Source organism: Eumetopias jubatus, unplaced genomic scaffold (assembly GCF_037043125.1).
Source record: "Eumetopias jubatus isolate StellerSeaLion01/CBP00866 unplaced genomic scaffold, mEumJub1_p1.0 scaffold_11, whole genome shotgun sequence".
Taxonomy (NCBI): domain Eukaryota; kingdom Metazoa; phylum Chordata; class Mammalia; order Carnivora; family Otariidae; genus Eumetopias; species Eumetopias jubatus.
In genome coordinates, this window is record NW_028274817.1 from 27,542,239 (window position 1) to 27,557,364 (window position 15,126).

Genomic DNA, 15,126 nt, shown 5'->3' on the forward strand with positions numbered 1-15,126 from the left:
CACCTATTATAAGTCAGGAGCTACAGTGGGTACTGAGTAAACCAAAGGAGACAGATCTTCACCTTCATGGAGCTCACAGCACAGTGTGGCGGACAGCCGCCAGACACATGGACAGATAAATAATTACAGACAAGAAAAATTCTACCCACTACACCTCCCTCACTGCAACCCAAATTCACCCATTCCGTATACTATATATCCCATTCCCAGCAAAATCCAAGTGCGTGGGGGAAAAGCGATCATTCAGAGGGCTACCTCTGTCAGGTAATATATGTACAATTTTAGGAGTGGCCATTTGGAGACAGTATTCATCCCAGAGAAATGGCTGTGATGGTGGCAACAGCGTGGTACCCCAGTGGAAGTTGTACAGTTTAGGCCCTCATTTAGCACACCTCACAGCACAGTGAGGACATCTGTTCCTGCCCTAATGCTCCCTAAAGGGTTGACAGGGGAGGGAGCTGAGTCAAGTGTCGAGCATGAACATATTTTCATGCTCTATTCCCTTGAGAAAAGATAACAGGTCTCTGATATGGGGATACATTTTTATTTTGCTGGTCATTCATTTATGCATTGCATTCACATATTCCACAAATAACTTACTGAGTGCTTACATCATGCCAAGCACTGCCAGGCACCAGGAGCAAAGAAAGAAATGGTCCCTTCCCTCGGGGAGCTCAGAGTCTATCAGGAAGATGGACCACTAAACACACAGTTATAAGAGAGTATGATAAATCCTAGAATGAAATAGTCACAAAGTGCTGAAGACACAACGTTAGAACAACTTGATTGAGCCTGGGGGGAAAGGAAGAGACTGAGCAGGAGGGCTTCACAGAGCAGGAAGCATTTGAAAGATTAGTAAGAGTAGGCTAGACAAAGAAGGAAACATTTCGGGCAGGGAAACAAGGCAAAGAAATGGATACAAGTGAGACAACACATCATGTATGTATGGGTAGGAAAACCATACAGCCTGGTACCCAAGATAGGCCCAATTTACTTCTGTTACCCAGGCAGAATTATAAAGAGCAGCCTTTTTTCATTTTCAAAACTGTCCCAGTTTGGACAATACATTATGCAGTCACCCTGCATATATGAGGAACTCCCAAGTAGTTGGGAGGGGCAGCATGATAAAGCAGAAACAGCACAGACTCCGGAGTCCTAAGTCTGAACCAAAACAAGGCAAGATAGTCACTGAATGACTCTAGATTTGATTTGCCATTTTTAAACTTCTAACCACAAAGTCAAGTTTCCAGCCCATGCATGCTACCTGCCTTCCTACACAAGTCTCGGCCATCAGATTCTATTAGGATCAGCTCTGCCACTTACTAACTGTAATGGCCCAGCGCAAGTTGATTCAACATTCTGATCCTCAGCTTCCCACCTATAGCATGAGTATTCCCTCAAACATTCAGCAAATAATTATATATTGATTTTAATGTGCCATTTACTGTGCTAGAATTATCTCTAAATATGGTTTCCTTACCTCAAGGAGCTTATAATCTAATGGGGGAGACAGATATAGAACAAGCACTTTTAAGTTTACCAATTTATTTTATGAGGGTAGCACAACTCTGATATCAAAAATGATAAAGCCAACATTCGATGTGCATGCACACTCGTACATAAGGCATCGACCTATCTCAGTTATGAATAGATCTAAAAATGCTAAATAAAGTACTAGTCAATCGAATATAGCAGTATATTAAGATTAAAGTACAATGACCCAAGTAAGGTTAATTCCTCAAATTCCTTTAATGTTAGCAATCTGCAATCACAATATATCCCACATCAATACAGCAATGGAAAAGTATCTATATAACCCCCTTGATGGATATCAAAATATATTTATTGAATCCCAAGTGTAGTAAACTTCAAATAGAAGAATAAGCACTTAACATTATAAAGAATATTTTTATTTCGAATGAAGAGCCAAGAGCTAGCATCCCAATCAATACTGAACCTAGAGCAGTGGTTCTAGAATACCTAAATAGAAAGATTATTTTCAGAATTAAAGATATTTAAAGAGCTGGTACCTTAAAGATGGTTAATAATTGATAACTGCTAGTACTATTGGGGATTATTATTATTGTTATCATAATTATTGTTCAAGCTACAGCACAAGGCAAATGAATACTGCAGCATGAGTGAAAATTATAGGGATAAGAGCCAGATCATGGAAGGCCCTGTGTGCTCTACTGAAAAGATGATGTTTTGTGCTATATATGAAAGGAATGGCAAAACAGAGCAGTTACATGAGCACAATGCAGTTGCATTGTAAGAAGGTTAAGGGTAGAATCAGGAAAACCAGTTAGTCACCCAAAAAATGAACATGAGGTAAAGAAAAAATGGTAGCTTGAAATGGAGGCACTAGAAAAATGGTGGCAGAGATATGTAGATATGTTCAGAATATATATCCAGAAGGCAAAGTATCCATGACTGTCAGTGGACAGGACATGGGGAAAGAAGAAAAAGGAGAGGAAGTATAGAGGTAGACAAACTAGTCAGGGTTTTCAGGGCATGTTGAGCTGATTTATATTTACTCCAACAGCAATGTGAGGCCACTAAAAGAGATATAAGCACGAATTTGATGTGATAAGGTTTATGTCTTCTGTAGCTCTTTCAACTGCTGGGTAGAGAATAGTTTGGAGAGGAACAGGGGTAGAAGCAAGAAGGCCACAGTAAGGAGGCTGTTACAATAGTCAAGGAAATGACTGACACTGATTAGTGCCTTTCTGGAGGTGGGTGGTCATCTTCCAAAAGAAGAAATTCGGGAAGGAAAGTAGGTTTCAGAGAAAGGATTAGGAGTTTTGTTTTGAAGCATCCAAAAGATGTCACATAGGTAGTTGTACACATGGGTCAGAAGCTCAGCCCAAAGCCTAGGCTGGAGACAAAGACAAGGGAGTCAAATCACACTGGCTACAGTGAAGAGTGTGATTGGTAGGGCACAAAGACTGAGACCAAAAAGATCAGACCCTCCCCAGCCCCCAGCTCATGTGCCTTCTCTCTCTCTAAAATAAATAAAAGACAGGGAATATGCAAGAAATCCCAACAGATGATCAGCCATGGAAGTAAAATATATAGGAAATTTAAAAGGACTACCCCATGGTGGCACTCTACACACAAAACCTGTTCCCCAAGGCTCTCAGTCCAATTACAATAGTCTCTGTACTCTCCTTCTTAGGAACAAAGGGTGAAATTGGGTTGCTGATACTCTTAGACTAAATTTCTGAGGGTGAGGGTGAAAGACAGAGATGCAACATTCTAGATTACAGAGCTGATAATATGATAATTGCAAATTTCAATTCCCCCCCGCCCAGAGTAGCAGCCACAGAGCCCTTCTAATTGATTAGGCTGAAAGAACTGAGGCTTTGGCAGAAGCTACTCTCTCCTTCCTCCAAGATTCCCATTGGAATTAACACCCCAGTGTCCAGGAGAGTACTAGCATCACAATAAGTAGAAAAAAATCGGGGCACTTGTGACACTCATGAAAATCATATACGGTAAGAGGTTTCTACTGATAATGAGAAACTCAATGAATAAAGGGCGGATAGGTCAAACGTTCAAGAATGAGGTTATCATCGGGGCGCCTGGGTGGCTCAGTCGTTAAGCGTCTGCCTTCAGCTCAGGTCATGATCCCAGGGTCCTGGGATCGAGCCCCGCATCGGGCTCCCTGTTCGGCGGGAAGCCTGCTTCTCCCTCTCCCACTCCCCCTGCTTGTGTTCCCTCTCTCACTGTGTCTCTCTCTGTCAAATAAATAAATAAAATCTTTAAAAAGAAGAATGAGGTTATCATCTATTAAAACATATTATGTAGTTCAATAGTTAAAACCATTTGTTAATAAAGAAAAATTAGACACATAGATCACTGAGAGAGAATAGACAGAATGAAAACAGATCTAACCAAAATATAGAAAGTGTCTGAGATAAAAGTGGCATTCCAAGTTGGTAAAGAGGGATTATTCAATAAATAGTTTGCATCAAGTGGCTAATTATTTGAAATATGAGAAAGGCTGTACCCCTACCCCCATTCCTTAAATCCAAATAAATTCAATTGGATTGAAATACCTACAACACTAAAAATAAGAGAGATCAGGAGTTGTGGAAAGAAGATAATTTCAGCTTTCGGGTGCCTTGGACCATCCAAGTTGAGCTACTGGGAAGGTACTTAAGATGAGTATGACACTCAGGAAAAAGGTACGAGCTGAAAACAGAGATTTCGAAATCATCTGCATATATAGGGTAATTTAAGCCATCAGGACAAATGAGACTGAGAAATTATGTGGAGTGAGAATGGGGTCTACAACGGAACCCCCCAAACAACACCTACATTTAAGAGATGGACAGAAGAGGTAGCAACAAGGAGAAAGAGCTCCTAGAACTATAGGTAAGACGTTTGTCCAAGGTCCTAGGAAAAGAGGTGTGAGAAGGGAGTGTCCAGTCATGTCAAATGTGTCTAGGAGGACAAGTAAGATAAAAAAGAGAAAAGCAGGGGCACCTGGGTGGCTCAGTCAGTTAAGCATCAGGACTCGTGATTCCGGCAGAGGTCATAATCTCATGGGTCATGAGATCGAGCCCTGTGTCAGGCCTCCACGCTCAGTGGGGCATCTGCTTGAGATTCTCTCTCCCTCTCCCTCGGCCCCTCCCCGCACTCGAGTGGGCACGCTCTCTCTCTCTCTCTCTCTCTCTAATAAATATCTTTTTAAAAAAGAGAGAAAAGTATCCACTGGGCATTGTACAAGGAAGATAGTAAAAGTAGATTTAGATGAGTGATGACAGTAACAGCTTATTTAAGTGCACTGAGGACTGAAAAGTATAGACAGTGAGTACAGAGAAATCATTCCCCAAGTGCAGAATTAAGGAGTAACCTGATTATATATTACAATATACAAAATTACATATTACAATAATATTGTAATAACTTTGTATGGTGACAGATGGTAACTACGCTTGTTGGGGAAAAAAAGAGGAGCATTATACAGGGCAACTAAAGATGGTGTTGTGGGTTGACTCGTGTTCCCCAAAAAGATATGCTGAAGCCCTACTCCTGAGTACCTCAAAACGTGACCTTATTCAGAAAGAGTCACTGCAGATGTAATCAGTTAAGATCACATCATGGAGTAGGGTAAGTCCTTAATCCAAAATGATAGGTGTCCTTATAAGAAAAAGAAAATGCCATGTGAAGACAGACACACACGGGGAGAATGTCATGAGGAAGGAGGAGCGATCAGAGGGCTGCAGCTACAAGTGGAAGAACACCAAGGGTCCAAATGGCTGCCACCAGAAACTACGGCAGAGGCAAGGAAGAATTCTAGCTAGAAGAGAGTTTCAGAGGGAGTGTGGCCCTGTCAACATCTTGATTTCAGAGTTCCAGCCTCCAGAAGGGTGAGAGAATCAATTTCTATCGTTTTAAGCCACCCAGTTTGTGGTACTTTGTTACAAAAGCCCTAGGAAACTAATACAGAGGGGGATGCAAAGAAAGTGCCATTGTTGTTTGTTTTGTTTTAAAAATTGGGAGAAATTTCATCATGCTTTTAAAAATCTGATGGAACGAGCCAGTCTAGAAGATGACGGTAAAAACACAGCAGATAAACTAAATAGGATGAGAGAGACTGGCTACATGTTTGCCATTTCCTTTCTTGTTGGGCATGCAAAAAGAATGCATTTCTCAGACTCCTGTATGGTTATAAGTGGCCATGTGCCTGGGTTCTGGTCCATTTTCCAGATCTGACCCATACAAGCTTTCAAGCATCATCTTCTCTCCCTTCCCTCATCTGCTGGCTGGATATCTCTAAACGCAGGGCAACACTAGAAACCGCCTGCTGACAAGGAAAGAGCCTATGTTAGCCCGAGCCTGCAAGGAACAGAGCAACTTTCACTCCCGCCCCACGTGGCCCACTGGATTTGACCTGAGCGAGACATAAATGTATTTTATTAAGCCAATAAGCTTTCCAGGTTTATCTATTACAGGAGCTACCATTATCTTAACTAATATAACACAAGTCCCTGAAATGACAGGAAGTGAGAGGCTACAAAGCGAAAATTGGAGGACTTGGCCTTAGATAGAAAAGGGACACTTCTATTGTAACAGTAGAGAAATAAGAAAAGATGAAAGCGAGCTCTTCCACAGGAGGCCTACACGCCGCCGCCGCTGGGGCCGCCGCCATGTCTCTAGTGATCCCTGAGAAGTTCCAGCACATTTTGCGAGTACTCAACACCAATACCGATGGGCGGCGGAAAATAGCCTTTGCCATCACTGCAATTAAGGGTGTGGGGCAAAGATATGCTCATGTAGTGTTGAGGAAAGCAGACATCGATCTCACCAAAAGGGCCGGAGAGCTCACTGAGGATGAGGTGGAACGTGTGATCACCATTATGCAGAATCCTCGCCAGTATAAGATCCCAGACTGGTTTTTGAACAGACAAAAGGACGTGAAGGATGCAAAGTACAGCCAGGTCCTGGCCAATGGCCTGGACAACAAACTTCGTGAAGACCTGGAGAGACTGAAGAAAATTAGGGCCCACAGAGGGCTGCGCCACTTCTGGGGACTTCGTGTCCGAGGCCAGCACACCAAGACCACAGGGCGCCGTGGCCGCACCATGGGTGTGTCCAAGAAGAAATAAATTTGTAGGCCTTGTCTGCTAATAAAATAGTTTATACACCTAAAAAAAAAAAAGAAAAGAAAAGATGAAAGCGAATAAAAGTCTGTGGGTTGGAGAGAGAGGTTGAGGAAATTCCCATCTGATGCCCTCTATTTTTTTCTGCAATGTAGGAAATGGCATGTTTTACTGCAAAGATTGGAGGCTCAAGGAGAGCGAAGAAGTAGAGCAGAAAAAGTAACTCATGTGGTGAAAAGGAGAAAGAACTGAGTGGGGAAACAGACTGACAAGAATCACTGTAGGCCTGCAGTGTTTATGTTCCCCGAACAAACATTTACTGACCTCCTCTATGCAAAGCACCGGTTCTAGGAGTTAGCGTTACCACAGTACACAAAACAAACAAGAGGCATACTCTCGTGAAAAGACAAACAGAAAGGAAAATAACCTATAATGAAATTACTCATTGAGTTACCAAGTTCCATTCAAGCCAGATACTAATGGGCATAAATACTATTTGAATCTAGATGACTTGTGAGATGATTCTTACAAGGCCTATCACAAACCCCAGAGGAACAAAATAAACAGAAGAGTTCCTATAGGTCACACACGTCCCAAATATCACGAGGATTTGCACTCTGTCACTCTTAACGTTAGCTGGCTGGGCCATGGAAGTGTGTCTAACTTCAAGTCAGCTTGGCATGAATGCAACCTCAGCTTTATCATCTATTGAGCTTTAAATTCTGTGTTTGGGCCTCAAGGTAAGAGGGTCTAGTTGTCCTTGGTCTGAAATGTTAAGGAAAGCTTTGATATCCTTGGTTTCTTATGCCATCTACTAAGTCTTCACCTGAGGTCTTTTTGAACGTACATATATAGTAAAATGAGCACAGGTGTGAGAGTCTCATAGATTTGGACTTAAATCTAGACTTGCACTTAGCCATGTGGCCTTAGGCCCATTGACAAATTTGCATCTGACTTTATTATTTCTTCTATAAAATATGGACTCTCCATAACAGTTTGTGAGGATTAAATGGGACTACATACGTTAAACACTCATTAGGATTGTTCATTCAGTTCCCTCCTTATATCTATAATCTCTCTGCAGGTAATGGAAGTCTTCTTAAGCACACTCCCCATCTCACTGCCTTTGGTCCTGAAAAGACCACCTTCAATCCTAATCTAATCTAATCCTAGCCTTCTAGGACTTGACAACCAGACAGCTTGGAAATTTTATCATCTTAGATCCCAGATATCTCTAAGCCTTCATCTTTAGAGATAGAATTCTTAATTTTAAAATATATGTAAATTCTTCAGTTAAAGCAAAGTTTCAAAAGTGGCTTCTCAGGACAAAATTCAACCTCAGTTACTTAAAGCTACACACAATTACCTACCTTTAAAAGAGACCTCAGGTCCTTGGGGGAACCCTTCTTTTCTTTATGGGGGCATCTGCATTCGGAATATTTGCTGTTTTACCAGAGGGGGAAAAATGGGTTAAAAAATAAAAGATCATTTTATAAACTACATTTTAACACTCTGAAAATTGGAATTTACAAAATAAATTACATTGGAGATACTGAAAAGCTGGGGAATACCCAACACTCTCCAGGAGTTAAAAGAAAGCCTTTGTCCCTTCTGGAACGATCTGCTAAATAAATACTTCCTACTGTGTAACTTTAGGAGACACATTACAGTTAAAGGAACCCAATACCTGCATTGAACTGATAACACACATCTCTGTAACTTAGGGAAAAAAGTATTAAGTACGGCTGTGGAGCCCTATTCCCGCCGTGTCTACTGGGAAAGATAACTTTTTACGCAAACTCATTTTTCATTTCTACCACATTGTCTTCCTTTTCCAAACAGGATATAAAGTGATTTCACAGGCACCTCTCGAAATGAGCACTGAGAAAAGCTTCCCCTCACACAAAAGCCTACCCACCTCTTAAAAGACTCTAAAATTAGAAAGGCATTCTCTTTCACAAAAATGGAAGCAAGGCTGCTAACCTACTTTGCACAATTCTTCAAGGCAGGCATAACTACCTTTCCTCGGCTTCCTTGAGCTATGACATTCTGTGAAATACTTCAGCCTACCAAGGCACTAATTGGCCCCTTGGAAAGACCATGCTCTTGCCATTAATGTTCGGCTTTCGAATAATTCGAGCCTTTCCAGAGTTCCTCGTTGGAGGGTAGTAGACTCCTTTCCCTGGCCTGGTTTGCAGGCACAATCCCAGCTGTGGCCTGGGGAATTGAAAATGATCTTTTCCTCTTTCAAGGGGGCAATTTTTTCATTTCTCCTGGTACACTGAAGTTACACCCAAGAAATGTGACTGAAGAGGCAGCACCGTGCGGTGGGAAGAGAACTGACCCTTTAAGAGTTACAGGCTGCAGTTCTAGCCCGTTTACGAACCACATCATCATGGGGAGTACTTTAATAAGACTCCCGAGTTTCCTCCACCATCAGTAAAGACAATGAAAACTAGAGTCACGCACACAGTACTGGGTCTATCTCATGGGGTAATCGGAAGGATCAAATGAGATCATGTGACAATAAGAAGAAGAAAAAGTTAAATTTGCAAAACGCTTACCGGTTACAGAAAGCTCCTTCATATGCACTAGTTCATTTAATTCTGTAGGAGCACTATGAAAATTATAAATAGCTGTGTTAGGCATTGCAACAATCACATGCATGAAATTACTCTGAAATCAGCCACGCCCAAAAGGCATAGTAAACCTCTTTAAATGTTTATGGCATTCATTCCAATTTATATATAATCCCATTTGTTGTTCTTTCATTCCTTCTAGTGTCATTTTTTTCTTCTAATGTATTTCAGGAGGGTAAAAACCTTACCCTTCTAGGACAAGAAATCCACATTAAAATATATCAGCTTAAATAGCTCAGATCCTTATTCATTTCTTTTATTGTTTTATTGACATATCATTCTATATTTTTATTTTTTTTAAAGATTTTATTTATTTATTTGAGAGAGAGAGAGAATGAGAGATAGAAAGCACGAGAGGGAAGAGGGTCAGAGGGAGAAGCAGACTCCCTGCTGAGCAGGAAGCCCGATGTGGAACTCGATCCCGGGACTCCAGGATCATGACCTGAGAGCCGAAGGCAGTCGCTTAACCAACTGAGCCACCCAGGCGCCCTCTATATTTTTAATTGTAAATTGTAGCATATATGCAGACTTTACGTATGATTGTAAAAGAGACTGTTGCAAAAAATGTGGACGAAAATCTACCTCACTGCTTCTTAGGTAAGAACAATCGTCAGTCATAATAACACCTCACTGCTTCTTAGGTGAGAATAATATTCAAAGGCATAATAATAATAGTGTTATATCAATAAACACATTCGAAAAATGTGGTATTAGTGCTGCTCACCAAATATTTATATTTCTCCTCCTTCCCACATAGTGGGACTGCTTTCCGTACACACATACACACATTAGGTATGGCCATGTGACGAGCTTCGGTCACCAATGCCCAAGTGGAAGTGACATGGCTCACTTCTGGGTGGAAGCTCAAAGAGCCAGTGCATGATACATCACCCACTCTTTCTGTCAAGGCAAGGGAGCCCACAATACCAGAGATGGCAGTTACTCTGTCAACCTGGGTCCTGGAATGCTGATGCCCGGAATCAGACCCTCAAGCAACCAAAACCATACAGCCAAGACAAGAAATTAACATTTGTTACTTTAATCCCTAAGACTCACGGTTTGTTCCTGCAACACAATGTCCTATACTAGGTAATACAGATTTAATGATTACAAATTTGGACTCTGAAGTCAAAAAGATCAAGTTGAAGTTCCATTTCAGATGTATCTTAAATGAATGATGGAAACTCACTGAGCTGATTTCTTCATATGTAAAGGGGGCAAGAACAATACCTACGTCAGAGGGTAGTTTTGAGGATTAAATGAAGAAGTATAGGTCTAGGCAAAGTGTCTAGCACATGGTAGGTGTTCAGTGTTGATTATGTGATTCTCATAATCCTGCAAGGTGAAAAGGCGCCCACATCGAAGATGACAAAATAGAAGCCAACAAAAAATAGATTTGTCTTGAATAACGTAATAGAGTTTGTTACCAGCACAACTACACCTAGACTGAAAATCTCCTAATGCCTAGCCCATTGTCAATTTTAAAATGTAAATTATACCCTGAATTTAGAATAACTGTTTTAAGGTTATGATTAATAACCTAAGGGCTCCTAACACCCAGGAGTCCATAACAGTAGTAATAAAAAGTCTGGGATCTCTTTTACTACTTTCAACAACCTAATATATATCATACATTTACCCACAAAAAGACCCAACAAATTTACAAAAACATCAAGTTTCTTATCTTTAGCAGCAATCATATAAGCTCCACTTGGAAACACTGGTTATCTAATGATGAACAAAAATGTTATCGATGGGGCACCTGGGTGGCTCAGTCGTTAAGCGTCTGCCTTCGGCTCAGGTCCTGATCCCAAGGTCCTGGGATCGAGCCCCATATCAGGCTCCTGGCTCAGCAGGGAGCCTACTTCTCCCTCTCCCTCTATCTCACCCCCTGCTCATGCTCTCTCTCTCTATCTCTGTGTCTCAAATGAATAAATAAAATCTTTTTTAAAAATGTTATTGATAATACCTATGCCTGTGATTTTAAAAGAATGAGAACAGTAATCAATGAGTGAATGAATGCCACCTGTAATATGAAAAAATGGTCAAACCAGGATAACCAAGGGGGAAAAAGCGAAGCAGGTAACAAGAAGAGGCATGCTAGGGGTGCCTGGGTGGCTCAGTCAGTTAAGCGTTTGCCTTCAGCTCAGGTCAGGATCCCAGGGTCCTGAATCGAGCCCCACTTCGGGCTCTCTGTTCAGCATGGAGCCTGCTTCTCCCTCTCCCTCTGCAGCTTCCCCTGCTTGTGCTCTCTCACTCTCCCTGTCAAATAAATAAATAAAATCTTTAAAACAAAACAAAACAAAAGTCATGCTTACTAGTGAAAGGGTTGTGGACCACTATTTTTTCAAGCATCTTTGAGATGTAACTCATATACCATAAAATTATCCTTTTAAAGTATATAATGTAGGGCGCCTGAGTGGCTCAGTCGGTTAAGCGTCTGCCTTCGGCTCAGGTCATGATCTCCAGGTCCTGGGATCGAGCCCCACAACAGGCTCCCAGGTCAGCAGTGAGTCTGCTTCTGCCTCTCCCCAGGCTTGTGCGCTCTCTCTCTCTCTCTCTCTCTCTCTCTCTCTCTCTCTCTCTCAAATGAATAAATAAAATCTTTAAAAATAAAATAAAATATATAATGTAATGGTTTTTACTATATACACAGAGTTGTGTATCAATCACCTCTATCTAATTACAAAATATTTTTATCACCCCAAAAACAAACCCCAGACCCTGGCAAACACTAATCTACTTTCTATCTCTATAGATTTTCCTATTCTGGATATTTCACATAAGTGGAATCATATAATACGTGGCCTTTTATGTCGGGTTTCTTTCACTTGCCATAATATATTCAAAGTTCATCCATGTGGTAGCATGCATCAATACTTCCTTCTGTTTTATAGCCAAATAATATCATATTATATGCATATATATTTTGTTTATCCATTCACCACTTGATAGACATCTGGGTCATTACCACTTATTGGCCATTATGAATACTGCTGCTCTAAATATGCATGTACAATATTTTTATGTAGACATGTTTTATTTCTCTTGGGTATACATCTAGTAGTGGAATTGCCTGATTATGTTAACCCTGTGCTTAACTTTTTGAAGAACTACCAGACTGTTTTCCAAAGCAACTATGCCATTTTACATTTCAAACAGCAATGTATAAGAGATTCTAATTTCTCCATATCATCACCAACACTTGTTGTCTGTCTTTTCTTTTATAGCCATCCTAGTAGATATGAAGCCCTATTTCATTGTGGTTTTGATTTGCATGTGTGGGCCATTATTTCAAAACTAAACTGTTTTAGTAGAAACTGAATGACAGAACCTAAGATACCTTTCAGAACCAAACACAGAAAAAGGAAAAAACAAGTTACTTTACAGAAGAGTCCACTGCCCTTCTTCCAAGGGTAAAAAAAAAAAGTGTGTTTACATAGGTCCAATAAATAAGAACTATTTAAATAACTACTTCTTTGTTTATATTCTAATTTACACCCTACCTCATTCAAAAGAAGTGAAAGCAACTAAAAAAAAATAGACAGTTAGGGTACAATAAGAGAAAAGATTAAAGTGAGGGAAAAACTCCAAAGTAAAATGAAGGCAAGGGTAACACAAAACTCTTACAAACACAAAAGTGTAAAACAGAAGGTTCTAGACAATTGTCAAAAGTAGGCCACAAATGTGGTTTTTGTAAATTAATGAGGGATACATGTTAACTTATATAGTATTCATATCATTACTGCGTATCAGTTACCCAGAAGAAATAAAGTTTTTCCTGGTACTAAAACTTGAAGAAATAAAAATCCCTGCAGATTTTAAGGAAGAGACATAAGAGAGCATAAAACTACTAGTGGGTGGACCTGCATCACCAAAATCACCATGACTACTTGTTATAACAGTACTTGTTCCCAGGCAGTACCTCAGATCACTGGTTTACAAACACCTATGATGATTCTTTTATACAATCTGGCCTTGAAACCACCTATGTGGTGTTATAATAGGCTCAGAAGTATCTAGCAATAAATACAATAAATTTCAACAGCTGCTTTTCACAATGCTCTTCAGTGCAAATAAATGAGATACAAAACTAAAGCGTGCCCTGTGAAAAAATGAGACAATGGCTGGGCACTACACAGCTTTCCAATGGTCTGGCCTGATCCAGGAGTAAAATATGTTAGTAGTATGAGGGCGCCTGTGTGGCTCAGTCGGTTGAGCGACTGCCTTCAGCTCAGGTCATGATCCCGGAGTCCTGGAATTGAGCGCCACATCGGGCTCCCTGCTCTCGGGGAGCCTGCTTCTCCCTCTGCCACTCCCCCTGCTCATCCTTTCTCTCACTCTCTCTCAAATTAAATAAATAAAATCTTGAAAATATATGTAGTAGTATGACCTAAAAAATATTCATACCCACAAACTCAAAATTTTACATAAAATTTCAGTAAGTGTATAGACTTCCTGAAGCCCAGCCCCTTTTGAGGCCCTTCCAGTAAGGAAGGACCTCTACTCTAAACTAACTCCTTCTCCAACATTAATGTGCACACAAAACACCGACAGGAATCCGGTTAAAATGCAGATTCTGATACAATACTTCTGGAACAGGTTCTGAGATCCTCCATTCCCTCCAAGCTCTCAATTGATGCTGATGTTTCTGGACCTCCAAATTCTTTTTAGAAGGACTGATCCTGAGGAACTGGATATCTCTGAGACAATCCTCCAAGAATATATGGTCTTAACATTAAGCTTTCACAAAAAGGTCAAAATTCTAATGTCAGAGAAAAACCTGGAACTGCAGCTACACTGTGTTTCCATGCCAAATTAAATGTTTGTGTTAAGTTTTTGGTTCCTATCTACATGACAGAGAAAGAGTTTTCTGAGAATGTATATATAAAATTCTCAGAAAACTATATATATATATATATATATATATATATATATATATATATATATACACACCCTGAGCCAGAGCAGAGCAACTATGGAGCATTTGAGTCCTTAATACAACCACTGCAATTACACAGCTAACCATTCTATTGCACAGACTGGCCCAGTGGGGTCCTCGGGGTCCTTACATTTTATACCTGCTATCTTCTCTATTTTAGCCACTATCCAATCAAATACCAGGGTACACATTAACTATATTTCATCATAGTTACTATGCTTTTCAGTAATTTTGGTAGTTGTCAACAGATTTTTTCAAAGCTTAAGTAAAATATGTAGAGAATAATTAATTCCACTTTTTTCACCAATAAACAACCTAGTAGAAATCTTCTACAAAATGTATTTATTGTTTAATCCCACTAGTCTAAGGTTCATTTGTTTGGAACATCCAGGATGTACAAAAATGGGTCCTTAATCAAAACTTGCTATCATGATTGCTCCATGCAGGCACTGTTTTATTTACTTACTGATGAATCTATTCTTTCAATAATATTATAAACCCATGATCCCACTAACTCAATCTAAGAACTAGAACATTAGCAATAACCTGTAGCTATCAGCTTCTCCCTATCCTACTCCAGGCTCTTACTGATAACCAACCTGCATTTTATGATGTTAACCATCTCTTATTTTTTCTTTAATTTTAGTTCCTATGTGTATGTGTGCCTGCATACATGCTTATACAAGTAAGCAATATATTTTTCTGGGATTCGCACTTTATATAAATGGGATGATACTGTAGAGAGTATCTTGTAAGACTTACATCTTTATATTTTTAAGATTACCAAGGATAGGGGCGCCTGGGTGGCTCAGTCGTTAAGGGTCTGCCTTCGGCTCAGGTCATGATCCCGGGGTCCTGGGATCGAGCCCCGCATCGGGCTCCCTGCTCCGCGGTAAGCCTGCTTCTCTCACTCCCACTCCCCCTACTTGCGCTC

The 15,126-nt window shown here is 40.4% G+C and overlaps 1 pseudogene; it reads left to right on the forward strand.

Annotated features, from left to right (window-relative positions):
* The first annotated feature begins 6,119 nt into the window (after positions 1-6,119).
* LOC114203150 (small ribosomal subunit protein uS13 pseudogene) lies at positions 6,120-6,642 on the forward strand (annotated as a pseudogene).
* Positions 6,643-15,126: the final 8,484 nt, after the last annotated feature.